We start from the raw sequence: 14,051 nt of genomic DNA, 5'->3' as shown, positions 1-14,051 counted from the left end.
TCTGATTATTCCATATTCTAAAGTGATTGTGATTATATAACGATTATTGAAAATATAGTGATCATAGACATAATTGAGAAATTTGTAATGATGGTCATGTTGAGATCGATCATTACAGGTGCTATGATAGCCAAGTTGATAATGAGATTGACTATCGGATTATGATAGCCAAGTTCATAATTGTAATAATGGTCATGATGAGATTGACCACTAGATTTGGTAAATTATGGCAGTGATTATATGAGAATAAAATGTGGAAAAAAGATACAAAGCCGTACAACATGAATGTTTGAAATGGTAATATATTGTTCTCTCACATCTTATGTCTTGAGTTACCATAAGTAATAATAGATATTGATCATAAACCAGAAATTTATGGATCATGATTATTTGATTAATTGGCATGACCGGTTAGACCACACCGAGTCAATAATGATGTGAAATTTATAGAAGAACCAGAATATTCTTCCTGATAAGTGCAGGGAATGTTTACTCTCAAATGAAGTGGATTACCAACTAAGTTAGGGTGTGAATCCCTAACATTCCGAAAACGATTAAAGGATATTAATATGCCAAAATGATACCATTTAGTGTTTTAAATCGATGCATCGTCTAAATGATTATCAAATCCACAGCCTGAAGTTTGGGTGATTATGGCTTAGCTAATGTGATAGCAAACATATTATTCTAGACTGGCATATTAATTTTGGTTTTGACGGTGAATTTGATTCCCAAGTTATTGATGATAATTAGAATACATGTTTCTATTGAGACGTTCACCGAATGTCTATGATTGGTTGCAAAACCAATGATCATGAGAGTAGAAGTTCACATGTCATGAATATGTTATTTTACATGAAACATTAATTCACATCAAGCCAACAAGTTATAATACTTTCTCCCCGTATAGTTGGTTTTGGTCAGGAACCAAAAAATATCCCATTAAAGAATTTAGTTGTGCAATATATATTGAAATTGATCCACCACGACGCACAAAGATGAGACTTGGAATGTGGATGAGAATATATGTTGATGAATAGATCCACTAACGAGACATTTATTTATTGGTCAATTAATTGATATCTATTTCAGTGGATTAACATTCTCAACATCAGGGGGATAGATAAAAGGTAGTTGGAAATAGAAATGAGTTAGAATGAATTGTCATTGATCCTTGTACTAAACATTGTGAACCAGAAGTTCAAAAGATAATTCATTCACAAAGATTAGCGTATCAATTACCAGACGCATTCACTGACCTGAAAAGAATGACTAGCTAAGTCACATATGCCAACTACTAAGGCTCCAAATTAAGTTTATTGTACCTAAAGGAAAACCACTATTGGTGATAAGTCTATGGCACGCCTGAAGCATGGTAGACTAGTCGATTCCAAGAACAAAAATTCCTCAGGAAAGGGAGCAAGTTATGAAGTTGGTCGAGTCGAGGTATAGTAAAAGGTCTCCTGAAGAGACATTAGACATGAAGGTTCCAGAAGAACAATAGGTACCTAAAAATAAAGAGATCTCAATAATTTGTATCATGTCTAGAAATGTAGGGAATCGAAATTAAAATCGATGTCGTTATACTTTTGTATATAATGTCGCTTGAAATGGTTAAATGACGAGGATTAAAATTTAAGATCTGCCTATGAATTAATACATATAAATGATTGTCCAAAGAGTGAAACGACGCAAATAAGGCAGAGTTGAATTCTCTAATGAAATGGAAAGTTTTCAAACCAACAGTCCATACAACTGAATTTGTAAAGTATGCTGGATACAAATGGGTCTTTTATGCGAATCATGTGAAAATCAAATTAAGTGAGATAAGGCAAAATTGGTGGCACAAGGATTTTTGCAAAAACCCATGATTGATTATGAAGAGATACATTCTCTAGTGGTGGATGCAATGACTTTCCAATATTTTATTAGTCTGGTAATATGAAGAGAGAATTAATATTTTTCTTATGAATGTTATGTATCACTTGATACTTAAAATTTACATGTAAGTCTATGAAGGATTTAAATTATCAAAATCATGTAATGTAAATTCTCGAGAATAACATGATTATTGTTTAAATATTTGGATCTGAATACATTAGATATGTTGTATTTCTTATCGAGTTGAATATAACTGGAACTCCTCATGAGTTTCTTAAAGCAATTGAGTGCTTAAAAAGTTAACTGAAATATCTTAAGGATGTAAATCTTGTGTACCAATATACATACATAGAATAAATTGTACCTGGTGAATATGATGTATCAACCTTTAAGCATGGTACAATATTATAACAATCCTCCTAAATGATTTTCGACACCCCTAAAATATTTAAAGTGTCCCTATATGTCTTAAAATACACCCCGTATACGAAAACATACCCCGAATATCTTTATTTTTATTAAAATTAATTAAAAACAAAAATAAATGGTCTCTAGCGGACCGCATAAGACCCCCTGGCCTACGCGGGGCGCGAGCGAGAGGCCAAACGGCGAAGCCCGGTGACGCCACGTGGCACAAGGCGTGTCGAAGCTAGGGTTGAGTCGGACAAGCTAGGGCCTACCCTAGCTCCCCTCGCGGGCCACGTAGCCCTTGGCTACCACCTTCGCGGGGCGCGACGAAGACAAAATGTAGCCCTATAAATTGAGGGCATCGACTTCAGTCCCAAACCGCTCACAACTTCCTTCTCTCTCTCGAATTTCTGCATAATTAAAGTAATTCTCGGGTATAATACCCCCTAAATAGCGAAGTTCTGCCTCGTTGTAAGTATCATAACCCCGGTTACGTATTAGATACGCTGCCCGATTGATCCAGGGTTTCGTAACGGCTGTCGAGGTTCTGCCCGACGTAGTCGTTGGAATGCCGTCTCGGGGAGGGTATTACTAATGTAAATATTGGGTTATTATACTAACACGTGTGCATTTGTGTAAATTATAGATAATCACCAGGAAATCCTTAAGGAAAACCCTAAGACAACAATGTGAGTAATCTCCTTTTCGCAAACTGTTTTTACAAAAGCTCACACAATTAACATTATATTAAACAATGATTGAGTATTTGTATTCTACAATTATCATCGGTATGTTGGGGTTTTGTATACAAAATTTGTTACTACATTGTGAGTAGTAACATGACCACAAGTCGAGTTGACAGTACCGTGGGTGGTAATTAAAGTAGATGGAAACAAATGTAATTGCGCGACCGCCCTCAATACTGTACAATGGTTTTACATGTCTTGATTAAACTGGGATTCACTCACCAGTATTTCCCACTGACAAAATGTTTTTAAACGCGTTTCAGGTAACAAAATGTGAAAGCCAAATAGAAGCCAGCTGGACAGCACTGAAGGCTTGGAAAAGTGGCTATAAAGTTACCTAAAATAAAAAGATGTTTTATTTAAATAAAATAGGGTTTATCCCTATGAAAAATGTGTGTACTTGAAACTTGGGAATTTCCCATGTGTTTAATATTATAAAAGCGTGGTATTTTACTCTGATAAAATATTTCCTAACTACGGTCCTGATGTAAATTCCGCTGCCAAAATGATAAACACCGATACCACCGAAAATGGCCGCGGCCGCCCGTTTCCAGGTAATTAGGGGACGGGGGTTGCGACAGAAGGTGGTAAGAGGTAAGCCATTGATTCAGCCACAAAAGTGTTCTGCTAACACCAAGATATTATTCATTATGTTAGGAAATTTTCTACGGAACTACGTGCATATCTGTATTTTATTGTTGTGTGTTATTTGACTATTTGTTAGTTTACAGTATGAGCGACCAAGGACCTTCCGACGCCTACCGTCAGTTGTCTAGCTCACCTAGGAGCGAAGGCGCCTCTTCACAGCCTGCCCTCTCAGGGTATTCAGCTGACAATGAAGATGGGATATTCGTGTTTAAGGCTCAGTCTGAAGAGCCATTCCCTCCTAAAAAGAGAGGATGGTTCAGTAGGGGAGCACATAAACGTAGGAAGAGAATGAAAAAGTTACAACAACAGCGTGCTATAGCAGCCGCCAAGAGAGAAACAGATGCTCACACCCAGGATATGCTCAATAGGAGTCTAGCAAATTTCCATATCCTAGCAACCACAGCTGCAGACCTTAACCTGGAGCAACTCATAGTACCCCAGCCCTTACCACTGTTTCCCACCCAGCCAATGGAAATTGAAAACAATCCAGAAAATCAAATTCCAATGCCTGATTTCAACCAAGATGAGATACTTAGAATACCAGCACCCAATCCCTTAGACCTAAACTACGACCCGTGGTTTGACGACCATAGGGATTACCAGCAACGCTACCCAATACCAGAAGACGAACCCATGCCAAACCTAGCAGCCTACCCAGACTTGGATCCTCTAGATCCCTACTATGACAATGACCAATACATTAGGGAAATTCTAGAGAATCCTTACCCTTATCAGGAACTCATGCCCCAGTTCCAGCCCCTGCACCCCCAATGAGTGCAGAGAATGTGCAAGAACTCCGAACCTTTGGTGAGGAGATTTTGGAAGATAGTGACAGGATGAGACAGATCGGAGAACGACTCATCTGGAAGTATGACGAGCGTAATATGGAGTTCTGGATGAACCCATATCAGTGATGGTGATAATAATAATAATAATAATAATAATAATAATAATAATAATAATAATATATAATATGTGTGTATGTTTGAAAAAAATCTAGATAATAGCTACAGATGCCTACTAGTATTGTAATTTCAATTTTAGTTATATTGTAAAATATATGGATGCATGCTATATAAGAAAGAGTAAGTCACAATGTTCGACGATTTTGATCAATACACGTGTTGTGTGATTAATTAAATATTATCTTGTGATATTAATATGTGGCAAATGTTTAAAATTCAGATGGACAACGAAGTGAACCAGGAAAACCAAAATGACAATAACCCGAATAACGATAATCCGAACAATGATAATAGTGGAAACCCAGTGGATAACAGTGTCATTCAACACATAGTGGCACAAGGAATAATAGATGCGATGCCATATATTATTAAAACGGTTAAGGAAGCAGAAAACTAAAGTGATCATGGCAGTAAACGACCAACTGAACCTGAACACATCGTAAACAATGGACCCATACTTCAAGTGCCCATTCCCAAAAGAAGAAGAACCATGTCTTATGGTGGTTCTTACAAGGAATTCTGGTCTTGTAAACCAATGGAATTCTCGGGCAATGAAGGGGCCGTTGCAGCTCTACGCTGGATAGAAAAGACTGAGGCAATCTTAAAAATAAGCAAATGTGCGGAAGAGGATAAGATAATGTTTGCTTCCAATCTGTTTAAGAATTCAACCTTAAAATGGTGGAACACTATCCTCCAGTCTAGGGGAAGTGACAGGGTTTACAATATGGAATGGGAGGAATTTAAGAACATGGTGGAAAGGAAATTCTGCCCTCCCAATGAAAAAGAACAGATAGCAAATAAGTTCTTAAACCTTAGAATGACTGGAGTAGATAGTAAGGGTTACACTACGTTATTCTTTGAATATGCTAGAATAGTGCCAACCCTTGCATCACCAGAACCAGTATTAATCTCTCGTCACATCTGGGGATTAATCAGTGAGATTAGGCATGTAGTCAAGGCAGCTAGACCTCAAACTATAGAAGAAACTGCAGAACTAGCAAACACCTTGACAAATGAGTTAGTGCGTACACGAGAGGAGGACCAAAGAAGGAACCTAGCTCAAAGACTTACCCAATAATTTCGCTACGGTAATTCCAACCGTGGGAAAAATGTAGGTGCTACCTCTGCACCCTACTGCAGGGCCTGCAAGAAGAAGCATTCGGGAAAATGCTCCACTTACTACAATTTCTGCAAGATACCAGGACACAAGGAAGAAGATTGTAGGAAGAAACCTAATAATGGAATGTGTTTCAATTGTGGGGAAAAGGTCACATCAAGCCGAACTGTCTGAAACTAGCTCCAGCCATGGGCAATAAGACTACCAAAAATGCTAGAGCATTTGTTCTGAGTTCTGACTGTAGAAGAAGCAAAGATGATACCGGACGTGATAGCCGGTACGTTTTTAGTTAATGATGTTTTTACTAAAGTATTATTTGACTCTGGTGCGAACCAAAGTTTTATTAATACTTCGTTTTGCAAACTTCTCAATCAACTATTAACTAAACTCCCACAAGAATGTCTAGTAGAAACAGCAAATGGAAAAACCATTAAGATTTCTGAAATCTTGCAGGGAGCAAGAATAGAATTTTTAAATCAAAAGTTTATTGCAAACCTTTATCCAATGAATCTGGCAGGATTTGATGTTGTATTAGGAATGGATTGGTTAATAGCCAATAAAGCCAGTATTTTATGTGATCAAAAGTCAATCCAAGTAAATTCACCAAGGGGTGAAAAGATCACAATTAAAGGAGATAAGCCCTCTAGATCCACAAAATTCATCTTTGTGATGAAAACAACAAGTTATATAAGAAAGGGATCATTAGTGTATTTAATTTCTATAATCACTAACACTAAAGGAAAAGAACTGAAAGATATTCCAGTAGTATCTCAGTTTCCAGATGTGTTTCCAGAAGAATTACCAGGACTACCACCGGACAGAGAAGTTGAATTCAGGATTCATCTACTACAAGGAACAACACCGATTGCCAAAGCACCCTACCGTTTGGCACCCGCAGAAATGCAGGAACTGAAGAAACAGTTAGACAAATTGTTGGAGAAAGGATTCATACAGCCAAGCTCATCGCCATGGGGAGCACTGATTTTATTTGTTAAGAAGAAAGACGGATCAATGCGTATGTGCATTGACTACCGCGAATTGAACAAGGTCACGACTAAAAATCGGTACCCATTACCGAGAATGTATGATTTGTTTGATCAGTTGCAAGGAGCTCGATTTTTCTCTAAAATCGATTTACGGTCAGGATATCATCAATTAAAAGTACAGGAAGAAGACATTCCTAAGACCGCTTTTAGAACAAGGTATGGCCTTATGAATTTACTGTCATGCCATTTGGTTTAACCAATGCCCCAGCCGCATTTATGGACATGATGAACCGAATATGTAAGCCATATTTGGATAAATTCATAATTGTCTTTATAGATGATATTCTCATTTACTCTAGGAGTAAAGAGGAACATGCAAAGCATTTGCACACACTTCTAAGTTTATTGAGAAAAGAAAAGCTTTATGCAAAGTTTTCAAAGTGCGAGTTTTGGTTAGAACATGTACAGTTTCTTGGACACTTAGTCAATCATGAAGGAATTCATGTGGATCCCACCAAGATCGAGGCAATTACTAAATGGAAAACCCCTGAGTCACCAACCGAGGTTAGAAGTTTCTTAGGATTGGCCTTATAGAAGATTTATTTGAGATTTTTCCAGAATAGCCATTCCCTTAACTAATTTAATATGTATTGTTAAGTTTGAATGGGGACCAAAACAAGAAGAAGCCTTTAGAATTCTTAAGCAAAGACTAACCAATGCACCCATACTAGCGTTACTAGAAGGAACCTAAGACTTTGTAGCCTATTGTGACGCTTCTAAGTTAGGTTATGGATGTGTGTTAATGCAACGTCAATGTAGGACCGGTTTTCAACTCCGAAACGATTGCGAACCGAACGTGTGACGTGCGGAATCCGTACACGAACGTGACCGAACACAAGAACGTACAATAAACGTGATTCTATTGAAAGATCTGACGAGTACAATGCACCGTGAATCACCTTTCTCTCTCTAGACTTTCTCTCTCTAGAACTAGATCTTCAAAGCTCCTAAATGCCAAAAGTGCAAACGTCCTAAATGAGAACCCTAAAGCTCCTATTTATAGGCCAAGGCATAAGGAAGGTTTCCTTATTTACAATAATGCCACCTTGCCTTTTTCTCTAAATATTACATCATAAAGTCTAGTTTACTTCTGAATCTGCTACGAACTTGATTGACGGAGGCGATAGATGTGACACCTGTGTCACCGCGACCATCAAACAAATACCAAGCCGATGAAATATTGTATTTCATACTTGGGGTCTTGTATAAATATGTGTATCTTTTGCACATATCAATTCTTGTTCAATTTCAAACTTTATATCGCTTTCTGGAGAATTATACGCAAACTGGTGGGTAAACGTACTCAATTTAAATGCAACAAATACTCCGGAACATCAACATATACTTAACATACCTTAAATAACCTTTACGTAACTTAGAAATAAGTTTTGAAGGCTTTGGTATGGCAAAAACAAGTTAATTCGCTTACAGGGACTAAACTTGACAAACTGCGAAAGTATGCCGATTCGTACTAAAACAGACATTTCGGAACATGCCCATAAGTTAAACATGCCATAAATATCCTCTCCATAGCTTAGAAATAGGCTTTGAGGTGTTCAGTGTGCTAAAATAAACTTTTGGGTCATTCAGGGACTAAAAGTGTCAAAAAGTGCACAAGTTTGCACTTTCGCGCATAACTTACGTTCTGAATACATCCGGACATCCAAAAATTTATGTAACCATCCTTATATTATGCCTTAGTGTTTGGCATGAGAAAAATCCATTCGTCGCGCAATTTGGATCGTTTTTCGCGCTTATGCGCATTCCGTCGTAATTAACCGAACATCGCGATCGTACGGCCAAACGAACCAACATCCGACATATTTTTGAGCATGTTTCATGTCCTCAATGTTTAGGCATCATTTTAGGGCCTTAAAGATGGCTTAACGGGCCTTGAACGTGTAGGAAATGGCCTTAAACCACAACAGGGACCTAAACTGTAAATTCTGAAACTTGTTGTCTGATCTGCACCGTTAGGCGACCCGCGTAAGCCCAGGGTCAACCTTCACGCGGGCCGCGTTAGACATACAAACCAGATTCAATGTTTTCTGATCCACTTGCAGCGACCTTTCGAACACCCAAAGGGCAACGGCACGTGTCAAAACCCTATGGTGGGGGCAAAATAAGCCACCACAACATTTCGACAAGTGTACGGATCGGATCGTGGCACGATATTCAAGAAACGATCCTAACGGTCTTGATTTTCCTGTAAATACCCCCCCCCTTTTGGTTAAAAACCCACAAAATCTGATCTAAAGCTATAAGTTGAGGCCTTTGCTTCATACCTGAGCTCCTGGATCGAGATTAGCTTTCGGGGACCCTTCGTAAGTGTTCTTTCGTTCTTTTATTCGCTTTTTCAAGTCCGAAAGTCAAAGTTTTCTTTGACTTTCTGCATTGACCAGCCTATGGTCAACACGAAGTTCTTGGAACTTCATAACGTGAGCATAATCACGATGGTTATAGTCCGTAGTGACTATACCTACTGATTACCACGTTATCTAGGCTCAGTGACGAGTCGTAGTTTCGGCCAAAATGCGCATTCTTGTGTATTTTGTAACCAAACTACTCGTGGGTATCAAAACTGTTTGTTTTGATACCAAACCTGTTTTCTAAACTTAGTTAAGCATGTTCTAACATGCTTAGCTCGTCACTTTTAGTATAGTGCTTTTATAGGGTCGTAAGGTAAGCGATCTAAACAATCGCTTACACTTTCGAACCCGACCCATTTGGTCGATCATTAGGATCCGACCAAAACACATTAGGTGACCATAGCTGTAACCTCACGAGGTTATACCTTATGGTCACGATGTTAGGCGTTCCAAACGCGTTCTACGCGAACGATGCGTTAAGGTAGCATAAGCTACCTAAACGGGTTGTAATGGGTCGTAAGCACTTAGGTTAAGTTTCACTTTAGTATGTGGGCTTTGTTAAACCATATTACACGAGTCTCCATACTCGTTTGGTTTACGAACCCGCATCCTATCCGATCCTCCGATTTAGGTCCGGTATATTAACATAGTCCCCTACTAGGTGCCGTTTGATATTCCGTGACCTCTAGCATTGTGTGATTATTACACAAGGACTTCAAAGCAATCTCAGGTGAGTACGTTGAACCCCTCTTTTACTGTTTTCCAAACTGTTTTGGGGTGAAACACATGTGCCTACTTGTTACTTTCATGCTTTCCATGTTTTCACATCATATACCTGCTATGTTTGTTAGTACATATATAGTACATGATTTCATTGTGTTCAGGCTATGTACGCCCATTGTGTGCATACCTAGCATAATCGATTTACAATACATTTCATGCTATGTACGCCCATTGTGTGCATACTTAGTACATCACTCTACAATACATTTCATGCTATGTACGCCCATTGTGTGCATACTTAGTACATCACTCTACAATACATTTCATACTATGTACGCCCATTGTGTGCATACTTAGTACATCACTTTACAATACATTTCCATGCTACGTACGCCCATTGTGTGCATACTTAGTACATTGCTTTACATTACATTTCTGTTGCATATGCTCATCCAGCATATGAACACATTATACTACATTTTGAACCGTTGTAACCATTTGACTATGTGAACCGTCTTAACCCTTTGATTTTATGAACCGTTTGTAACTATTGAACCGTGTGAACCAATTGTATCTGTTGACATGATTTACATTTGACAATAGACATTTGACTATACATAAACCTTTCTACAATTGTTAAACATTTCATCTTGATGGTTTGGTTTGAGTAAGTGATCTAAGTAACGAGGCGTGTGTAATATGATACAAGCATGGTGGATACGCCGCTGGTACTTCCTATATATAAGTGTTTGTATGGTATTACATATCGTAGCGTTATTTGAATCATTTCAATTTGAGACATATAACATTTTATGCAAATAACACACCTTTTTACGAGACATTGATTTACAAAGGACTTATCTTATACAAACTCATTTTACATGGTTATCCATTTAACCACACATTATTCTCTTATTTATACATATCATCTGATCTTACCGTTTTTCAATGATTTACAAGACAAAGCAAATTACAAGGTTCATGACTAAACATTTTCTCAAACATAAGTCATGAATTCCGTTTTCACAAAACCTATGTATCTCACAGGCATTTTTATGCTGACGTACCTATTTTCACATGTGTTTTCAGGAGATGATGCATAGGACTTATCAAGACATACTTAGGCGGACCTGTGCCTTAGTGACTTAAAACGAGACAAGATCTAGTTAATTTATGTTATGTATTCTTTGGTTCTTGTTTAAAGCAATGTAAACTTTCATGTTTGATTAATAAAACGAAACTTCATTTACCATGGATTTGAAACAATTGATTATGTTACAACACTCCCCGACGTTTCCGCCATGTTTTGTATGTTCTACGTGGTCGGGGTGTGACAATAGACATTACTGCACTAACAGACTCCCCCTTGGATATTGCCGCAGTCAATCTCGTAGCGTCTTGCCTTTCTCTCTCTCTCTGAGTCTTATTGAAAGTTTGATATCATCAGCAACCACCGACTCCCTCTTTCTCAAACAGACTCCCCTTGGATCTGTCTTCAGCTTCAGTTGCTCCCCCTCTCGATAGACTCTTTCTTCAGGCTCCCCCTTTCGTCAAGCTTCCGTGCTTTTGGGATCGACACCTAGCTTTCCGGATACAAGCTCCCCCTTGCGTCGAGTTCGTCTTCAGACTCCCCCTTAGACTCGGCTATCGGGATCGTAATCTGGAACTTTCGTCTACAAAACTCAAACGTTTATGAGTAAAAACATTATGAACATCCAGGATTAGTGACCTGGCTTTCTCAACATATGCTAAAATATTTTTTCAGTAAAAGCATTTTTAGTTGTCTAGGAATCGTAACCTGGCTCTTTCTAAAACTTTTAAATCAAGATCCTGGCCCTAAATATAATAATGTGAATATACATAGGATTACTTGATTCTCTCCCCCTATAAACAAACTATAAAGATTTGACGATATTAAGAATCCAACAACGAAACCTAGCTCTTTATAACTGATTTTAACACTTTAAGAATCCAAATCCCTCACAGTAAGTCATCTAATTCCAAATTAATGACCTTGGAGATATCACAAACTGTTTTTGATTTTTGTTTTTAAAAACTACAAGTTTCAAATTAATGAAATTGTTTTATTTTCAGAAACACGATCAGCATACTTAGATTTTGAAACTCAACATTCAGACATCGGTTGTCGAAAATAAAGCGGAATCAAAATCTTTTTTGGAATTTTCTGAAATATAAAGCAGTAAAGAAATATTTACAGACAATATTTTTGTTTGAGTTCGTGTCAGAGGATCATATCAGTTTATGACAAATCACTAGTACCGTTGAGCTTTAAAACACTTTAAGTTCTAAACGATTCACTTAGATTGTCAGTATACTGATCCACTTAAATTTTCACACAAAGTTCAACTGATTCGAGATACGAAATTAATGTTTTAAGGACTTAAACTTATTCGTGTGTCCCACCTCAGAATATACTCCTGTATCAAAATTCCCTAGATTCAGTCTTACATGTGAGTATACCAATTTGATATCTGTTCTCTGGGTTCGTGCGAGGCCTTGAGAGCTCAGGTATGAACTTCCGTTCAGTCAAAGAGATGAAGGCTCGACTTTAGGTGTGTTCCCTTTAGGGAATCTTTTCTTCAACTGCAATTTTCATATCTTTCGATATTTTTCAATTTTTATGCAGAGGGTGAGCTTTTAAAGCGCATAAAGTATTATACGAGGTCTAGGCCATTGCTTCCGCAAAATCAGAAGACCAGGTATAATACCCCAAATATCAAACAGTATAAAGACCTAGTATCTCAGAATCAGGCAATCTCTCAAACAAGATTTTGGGGGTTACCCATATATCCGAGAGATGTTCCCCACGAGGTAAGCAAGTATTTGATATTTAGATTTATATCTCGAATACAATCTACTAAGCGTTTAAAAACCTACTGGCATATCATTAGTGAGACCGTTTATTACATTTAAACATTCCATTTCTTTAGCGTACTGTGATTGTCTACTGATGTACTATCATTTCCTCTTTTTACACAAAAACTCATTTTTGAATTTTATCATGTTTTTGGCTTTTTCAAATTTTCTAATTTTTTTGGATTTTCTGAAAATTTCTTACTCCCTCTAAAATGCAAAACCACTTAAAGAAAATTTGACAAACCGATGTAGACAGCTTTGTCTCGCCATCCATTTTCTGCTTCACATGTACTGAATTGCAGAAAATATAACATACCCCCATGATTACAACACATTGATTTTTACAATTTGAAAACCGTTTTTCAATCTTGTGAAATTAATCATGTGTGTTCCGCCGTGAGGGTTCGGCATTTTCAATCAACATATTTTTGAAATTTTTGAATTTTTGACAAAATCTAAAAACAAACATATTTTTGATTTTTCAAATTTTTGACAAAATAAAAACATACTTTTGGTTTTAAAAATTTTCAATTTTTAAGGTTTTTAGAAATATGGTTTATTTATGTACAAAAATCGATAAACTCCCTGTTTAACCAAACTAGGGTTCAGCTGCCTTCTCCTCCAGTGTCAGGCTGCTCATCAATTCTTTTTCTTGACAATCAAACTTCATGAGCACCTTCACATTCACAAAAACTCAATTACTTGAACAATTTAGCCTAGGTCTGTTTGACCTTAGGCATTTCAACACAATATTCATTCAATGATGGAAAATCTTTGTCATCTCGTACAAAAACTTTTTCATCTTTGACTTTAACTTTTTCTTCATTCACAGAAGTCACTTGTTTCTTAACCACCCAGTTCTGTCCTTTTGAAGCACTTCTCTTGTAAAATCGTGACTCGTTTTGATTATTTTGACTTTGAACAACAACTTTTGGTTTCCAAAATTGGTTTGGTTTTGTCATATCAACCAATGTTTGCCAACTTTGGGTTGTTCTGAATCTGGAAGTGTGAAAATTTCAGGTTTGTCTTGAATCAAACCTAGTCTGGTTTGATTTCCAGGTTTGATTTGAAGCAAACTTGTTTGTGTTGTACCTCCAAGTTTGTTTGGAATCAAATCTGGTAGTTCTTTGTTTCACACTCTCAGATTTCTGTTTTTCAACATTAACAGGCTTTGGGTTTGGACACTTGCGTGCAACATGTCCAATTTGATCACATTTAAAACACGTTTTCTTTGAAACATCTTTAGCCTGTTGTTGTTTCTTTTTCTGAGC

Source organism: Helianthus annuus, chromosome 7 (assembly GCF_002127325.2).
Source record: "Helianthus annuus cultivar XRQ/B chromosome 7, HanXRQr2.0-SUNRISE, whole genome shotgun sequence".
NCBI lineage: Eukaryota > Viridiplantae > Streptophyta > Magnoliopsida > Asterales > Asteraceae > Helianthus > Helianthus annuus.
The sequence above is the reverse complement of the archived record's forward strand: the minus strand, read 5'-3'. Positions refer to the sequence as shown.